Source organism: Myxine glutinosa, chromosome 1 (genome assembly GCF_964187855.1).
Source record: "Myxine glutinosa chromosome 1, kmMyxGlut1.1, whole genome shotgun sequence".
Lineage (NCBI taxonomy): Eukaryota > Metazoa > Chordata > Myxini > Myxiniformes > Myxinidae > Myxine > Myxine glutinosa.
The window spans coordinates 4,039,110-4,047,161 of NC_136261.1; positions in this window are offsets into that span (position 1 = coordinate 4,039,110).

Here is an 8,052-nt window from a genome sequence, read left to right on the forward strand (position 1 = left end):
GTGTAGCGATCAAAAATAAATAAATAGCTGAACCTTACGTATCCATGAAGTGTAGCGAGAAAATAAATGAAGTTTCTTGTGGAGAGATCGCCATTTGGTTTAAGCATTCGAGCAAGCACTCCATTCAAAACCGTTAAGGAATGGCTGGCTTGACAAGCGCTAGCTAGGTGCTTGGCGAATGAGTACACCTCAACCCTTGTGGGGTATATAGATTAGAGTAGATCTTCCCTCAGTTCTGTAAGTAAAACTTACCTCATGGATGTCTAGAATCCTCCAAATTTCTTTGTTTAATGTTATAAACAGCATTAGCGACTGTTAAAAAAGCTAATAATGTGTGTTTGTGGTTTCTAATATTTTACAAGCCCGGCTACACCGCTGTTAGACTTTTGGTCTTGTTTTTTTTAAAATGAGGCACCTCGGGGTCTTTTGGGTCTTTTGAGTCCTCAGGGTCTTTTGGGTCATCTGGGTCTTTTGGGTCATCTGGGTCTTTTGGGTCATCGGGGTCTTTTGAGTCCTCAGGGTCCTCTGAGTAGTATAAATCGGAGTCTCCTAGGACAGACCACATTCCCCCACATTCCCCGCATCCCACCCTTGCCCCCAAACCGAAACTGCCTCAACTCAAAAACAGGAAGTGACTCACCACAAACCGGAAGTGACCAATTAATTATTTAATTTTCACATTTTCACGATTTTCAAAAAAATAAAATACATTTATTTTTAGTTTAAAAAAATACTTTCCCTATATAAAATACATATGGCGTTGACATCTGAATTTTGATATCAAGAATATTATTTTTGAAGAACCACAGTATTACAACAACAACGGGATTGCCTATCACCGTATTATGATTAAATATAATTACGATCATACTCACGCACAAAGCGGCATTAGAAAACTGTTCATCGAAACACCAACGTTGTTTTCATGGCATATTAAAGCGAATATAAATAATGTTAAGGGGAATAGAGTTGAATCATATTCGCTGCCCCTTGTTATGTATAATTCGTGGGTTGGTGAGACGGCGGCGGAAACAAAAACAATAAAAATGTTTGAAGAAATTATTGATGCTGTTAAAGTGCATTTGGTGAAGAACGATGTTATTGAAATGCTGGAAAAGGAACAGAACAAGTTTAGAGCCCTTGTTAGCGGGCTTGATATATTCTGGTGGAAACGTGATAGACGGACACACGATAAAATTTCCATTGAAGGATACCCCCCTGTTGTGGAAAACCATTCAGGTCCGCACAACTTTAGTCCAACGGTTTGGTTTAATTGCATTTAGATCATCAGATCATTCCTGTAAGTAGAAATACACAATAAGCATACGATGCGACATCTCATAAAGCCATTCATATCAGTCAATGCAAGCAAGCTAGATATTCTATAAAGGCGTACCATTAACGAGGCTACCGATGTAACATGTCACAAGGGAGAAGTCTCGGAGCACTGACACAGCAACGGGTCTTATAGTCACGCCCCTAGTGGGGGACAACAATGACAGCGAGCAGCGAGCATCCCCACCCGGGTTCAGTACGGATACGATTTCACTACATTCACCCCCCGTCAGAATTATACGGCCGCGTGGCTAAAAGCGAGTGAGCGTCAGCATGGGCGCGGAGTATCAGTCGGCCCAACCGTAGCGGGCCGGGCGGCGAATTTCTCTGCCAGCACGCGTTCGAAATTCCCCGGGTACGGCGTCTCGTAACCCTGTATCCCCGGTGTCAGAGGCGTCAACAGGGTCGGGTGATGAAGGGGGTAACGCCAAGTCGTCGGACCCGGGCAGTCTCGACGGGGGGAGGGTCGGTGGACTATCGGCGATGGGAGCGTCGGGAGAGGTCATAGTCTCATAGATGGGTTCGACCGGTTCGTCCGATTCCCTACTAAGGTCGTCGACCCCGCAAGGGGCAAGATGACGAACGGAGACAGTAGTCTCACGACCATCAGACGTCATCACACGAGCATGCTCAGGATTAGCCTGGAGAATCTGCACTTTGTCCACAAGGGGGTCGTACTTGCTCGCGCGAACTGCCCGTTTAAGGTAGGCCGGCCCGGGCCCAGCGAGCCAACTGGGCAAAGACCGTATACACCCCGAGCTCCTGGGGTGGTGGAAAAGACGCTCGTGGGGAGTTTGGTTAGTTGCCGTACTCAGGAGTGCCCGGATTGAGTTCAACGCCGCAGGTAGCGACCAAGCCCATTTATCGAGGCCCCGGCCGTGGGTCCGGAGATGGAGCATGACGGCCCTCCAGATAATCCCGTTGAAGCGTTCGATCTGCCCATTAGCCTGGGGTCTATACGGCGTGGTGTAACTAGACGCAACGTTGTTTTGGAGCAGATAGCCGCGCACCTCCTGAGACAAGAAGACTGCACCCCGGTCGGTATGGACATAGGCCGGGTAACCGAACATTGAGAACAAGTTCTGTAAGCAACGCATCACCGTGGCAGCAGTCATGTCCGCGCACATATAAGCAAAGGGGAATCGTGAGTACTCATCAACGATAGTGAGCAGATAGCGAGAGCCGCTCGACACCGGCAAAGGGCCCTTGAAATCCATCGCCAAGCGTTCCCACGGGCGTGTAGCCTTCACCAGAGTCCCCATAGGGGGGTTATAGAAACGCGGTTTGATTTCCGCGCAGATAGCGCAGTCGCGACAGATACGGCGGATATCGTCAATCGAGTAAGGGAGATTCCCACTCCGCACGAAATGAGCGAAACGCGTTACGCCGGGATGGCCCGCAGTAGCATGCAGCACCCGTAGGCCCTCCAACGAGGTGATACCAGCACATGTAGTGGGGCGCGATAAGGCATCGGCGGCCTGGTTATCCTTCCCTGGGCGATATTTGATGGTGTAACAGAAGTCGGCGAGTTCGATACGCCAGCGAGTGATTTTCTCGTTCTTAATGCGCTGGGCGTGTAAGGTGTCGTACATGAACGCAACGCTTTGCTGGTCCGTGATGATTTGGAAGCTCCGCCCGAGTAGGTACGGGCGCCATCGCCGAATAGACTCGACGATCGCATACGCTTCCTTTTCAACGGACGAGTGCCGCCGCTCAGCGGAGGTAAGAGTCCGTGAAAAGAAAGCCACGGGACGTCCCCCTTGGGAGAGGGTCGCCGCGATGGCCTGATCCGAGGCGTCACTTTCGAGGACGAACGAGCCGCTCTCGTCGATGGTTGCTACGGCGGCTCGGGCGATGTCGGTCTTAAGACCTTCAAAGGCCGTCAATGCGGCCGAACTCAGGGGAAAAGTGTCGCAGGCCACAAGGGGGCGAAGTTTCGCGGAGAAATTTTGCACCCATTTGGAGTAATGGGCGAACAGCCCAAGGGCGCGTTTCAGGGACGCCCGATCGCAGGGAGGGGCCATGTCGAGCAAAGGTCGCAGACGTTCCTTATCCGGAGAGACAGAGCCATGGGTCACGGTGTACCCCAGAAGATCTATGGTGCGTAGGGAGTATCGGCACTTATCCTCGTTCATAGTTAAGTGATACCGTTGCGCGACCTCAAGGAAGCGCTTCAGATTAGCGTCATGGTGCCCTTGGTCATATCCACAAACCGTAAGGTTATCGAGGTAGACGAAAACATCGGTTAAGTGCTCCCGCGCAACGAGGTCATCCATGGCCCTCTGGAAACAAGCGACCCCGTTCGTCACCCCAAAGGGCAATCGTGTGAATTGGTACAACCGCTGCCCCGACTCGAAAGCGGTATAGATACGATCCGCCCTAGAGATAGGGATCTGGTGGTACGCACTACGGAGATCGAGAGTACTATAGACCGAATACTGGGACACCTGTTGCACTAGCGCGTCCATCCCCGGAAGGGGGTAGGCATCCAGCTGTGTAAAGCGGTTAATCGTTTGGGAATAGTCGATCACCATGCGTTTGCGATGGGCCTCACTGCGCACCACTAAGACCTGGGCACGCCACGGCGACCTACTAGGTTCTATGATGCCGTCTTTCAAGAGCTGAGTCGTTTCGTCCGCAATGAATTGCATGTCCGCGCGAGAGTAGCGTCTCGATTTTACCGCGACAGGGGTACAGTCGGAGGTTAGATTGGGGAACAGTGAAAGCGGACGGACGTCCATTTGCGCTAGGGCGCACACCGTTAGCGCGTCGTCCGCCCCCACAACAAGAGTGTCAGGCCCACCGAACTCCATTACCAGACGTCCATGCAGCTTAAGAAAATCGTGTCCTAGCAGAATATCAGCACATAATGCGGGTAAAACCATAAGGTGTACATCAGGGAAAACCCGTCCCTTTAGCACTAGTTTCAATCGGCATTCCCCTTTTGTGCTAAGCCGGAGTCCCTGGGAAGCCATGAAGATCCGTCTCGTAGACCGCCCGATCCGCCATCCATGCCTGAGCACAAGTCGCTGGTCGATAAAACTATCCGTAGATCCGGTGTCCACCAAGGCCTGAACACAATGGCCCTCAACCATAAGGGGAATAAGGGCTTGAGCCAGGCCAGACGAGGCAGCTGGGAGCGGGACTGAGCCCCCCGAATGGGTCGGACCAGCCTCGCGGGTGGATCCTACACCAGCAGCAGTTTTGCGATCGTGGCCGGAGTCTGCGTTGACCATGGGGAATCCATTATCGTCATCAGAGGGCTTTCCCCAGCATTCCGGTGTTTCGCGATTCAAAATCCGACGAGAAAAGGCCTCCGTAGTATTTGGCATCGCCTTTTGACACTCCTGGCAGATAAAGGCTTCCGTTGTAGCCGAAATCGCCTTTTTCGTTTGGTCGCTTTGACAAAAGGCTTCCGTAGTATTCGAAATCGCCTTTTTCGTTTGGTCGCTTTGACAAAAGGCTTCCGTAGTAGTATTCGAAATCGCCTTTTTCGTTTGGTCGCTTTGACAAAAGGCTTCCGTAGTATTCGAAAGCTGTTTCTTCCCTTGCGTGGCTCGAGGTTTGGCCAAGGACGCGGCCTTTGTCCCCGATGGAGAATGAGACGGTGGTGGCTGTCCGGTGGCGCCAGTCAAGGTTGTCTGCGCGCCCAGCGGGCCGCAGAGAGGGGCCCTCCCCTTCGAAGTCGGGTAAGGCGCTGGGCTCGTGGGTTCTGCTACAAGCCCGTTCAAGGTTGCCGCGCCTGCGCGACCGCGGCTGCGCGAGTCGAAGGGCCGCGAGCCGCGTGCCGATTTCTTGCACACTTTCGCGTAATGTCCCTTTAGCGAGCACAAATGGCAAATAGCGTCACGTGCCGGACACACGACTCGGGCATGACGAGGCCCTCCACAAAAAAAAACATGCGGCCCCGCGCAAGGCCTTGGGTCTGCTGGTCGTAACGGCAGCTGTCAGGGTAGGGTCATCCTCCGGAGCATCCCGGAGTTCAGCAGGCGGATCCACGTCCTCGTCAGTGGTACTCTCCGGCCGGGCGTGTAGTGAGGTGCCCGCCAAAAGGCGCGTGCGATCATAGGCGTTCGATTGCATCCGCGCTTCGGTATACACCGTCGCTTGCTCAACCGCCGTAGCGAAGGTCAGGTCGGACTTCTCCAAGAGTTTGAGACGTAGTTCCTGGGAGGAGACCCCTGCTATGAAGGCATCTAAAAGTCGATCATCTTTAGCCTGCTCGGGAGTCCGTGGCTCCTTGGCGCTGTCCAGCATGAGCTGCCGGAGCTCCTGGGCGTAATGATCCATAGGCTCGTTGGGCTGCTGCCGCCGCGTCTGCAGCAAATAACGCGCATACATAGGGCTTTTTTCTTTTATATAAAGCCGCTTGAGCTCCGCGATGGTAAGATCATACGTCGTGCATTGAGCGACCGCGTGGTAGACCCGGTAGTCGATTTTTGAGTGTAATATTGCCAGCTTCGCGGCAGGCGTCGGAGCGGTCTCAGGCTCATCAAAGAGATGCTCCAGTTGTCGGAGCCAGTGCTTGAGTTGCAAGCCTCCGTCCGTGGCTTGTGGGTCGGCGCTGAAAATGGACACCGTCAACGTCTTGTTGCCAGCCATGTCAGCAGATCTTAAATGCAATTAAGTGTTGTGGAAAACCATTCAGGTCCGCACAACTTTAGTCCAACGGTTTGGTTTAATTGCATTTAGATCATCAGATCATTCCTGTAAGTAGAAATACACAATAAGCATACGATGCGACATCTCATAAAGCCATTCATATCAGTCAATGCAAGCAAGCTAGATATTCTATAAAGGCGTACCATTAACGAGGCTACCGATGTAACATGTCACAAGGGAGAAGTCTCGGAGCACTGACACAGCAACGGGTCTTATAGTCACGCCCCTAGTGGGGGACAACAATGACAGCGAGCAGCGAGCATCCCCACCCGGGTTCAGTACGGATACGATTTCACTACACCCCCAACAATGTATCCAAAACTTTTGACTAAATACGAAAAGTGTGTGGGGGGGAGCAAGTAAACACCCCGAAATTCTAACTTAGTTTTACGACAACACAATTAGCGAAGAATCATGTATTGAAGGTCCTCGTATTAATCCAGACGAATTGCTGGGTGTGAACTGTAAAGATGTTTGTGCTATTGAGATATCAAATGTTTTTATCGGTGGAGCAGGCCCATGCATTCAAATGAAAGTAAATGATGTTGTTGTCCGAGAACTATTTTGCAAAACAAACTATTGATTAATATTAACAACCTTACGTCCCAAAATAAAATTACGGAAGCAGCAGCGACGTGTATGTTTAACGATGATAGTACTAACGACACAACATTGGTAAATAATATGAAAATATGTAATTAAACTTTTACATGATAGGCTGTGGGTAAGTTGTGGTTAAAATTATAGAAATATAACATTTATGTTATACTTCTTTTAAAATAATATTTTTGTATATAAAATGGATGGACCTACTTACAAAATATTTCAAGATATATTCAACTCAATTAAATGGTTGGTTGAGCCACTTCTAATATATATACACAATTATAATAGGGATAACACAGGAAAAAAGATTAGATGAGGCTAGCAATCCTAAACCCTGGTCTAAACTTAAAAACAGGGTTGATGAAGTGTGTATGAAGCATGATATTGCTTATGGGAATGCCACTACACTGGACGAAAAATACGTAGCCGATAGAGAAATGCTGTATAATTTGTCTCTGATACAAATCTAACGTTGAGAGAGGAAGTTGATTGGCTATCCTGAAGAATATGATAGGCGCTAAATAGAGATTAGGGCTTGGGTATCAAAAAAACTATTAAACTCGAAGAGTGATATTAAACCTGAGGAAGGAATCATTTTAGCTAAAATTTTAGAAATATACCATTTATGTTATACTTCTTTTAAAATATTTGAGAAAAACTTTTTTTATTTGAGTATATAAAATGGACAAACCCATTTTCAAAATATTTCAAGATATATTCAACACAATTAGATGGTATGTTGAATCGCTTCTAATATGTAAACATAATTATAATGCAAATAGGGATAACAACACACAGGATGAATAATATAATTAACCATTATATATTTTCAAACATATATATATATACAGTATATATAAAATGGATGATTTTTTACCCATGTGGGAAAGTAAGATAAAATTTAAAAATCATAAGAACCTCCCAAATTCATTAAGATGTCTAATAGTCGGGTCAAGCGGATGTGGGAAAACCTGTTTGCTTTTAAAGATGCTCCTCACTCCAAAATCTTTAGATTATGAAATTTTAATAATTTTCACAAAGTCTAATTTTCAGCCAGAGTATCAACTATGATCACAAGGTTTTAATGCCGGTCTTCAAAAAGAAGATATAATCCATTTATTTAAATTTCAACATGAACGAAATAGGCTTAAAATTGAAGATGTAATACAACTACGTTGTAAGTTACAAAAAGTTAAAAAGAAATTAAACCCCACACCACCTATAACTTGTATTCTCAGTGATAATACGGATGATATACGTTTACCTCAAGATTTAGATGAAACTGCTCTTCAAGCAGCCATCAATCGTCTGGATTGGTCTCTCATCTCCACTGCCTCTGACATCAATTCTTCCTGGGAATTCTTCCAAAGCAAACTGATCTCTCTCATGCACAGATTTATCCCATCTCGCCTTCAATTGTCTTACCCTTCCTCCCGTCCATGGTACACT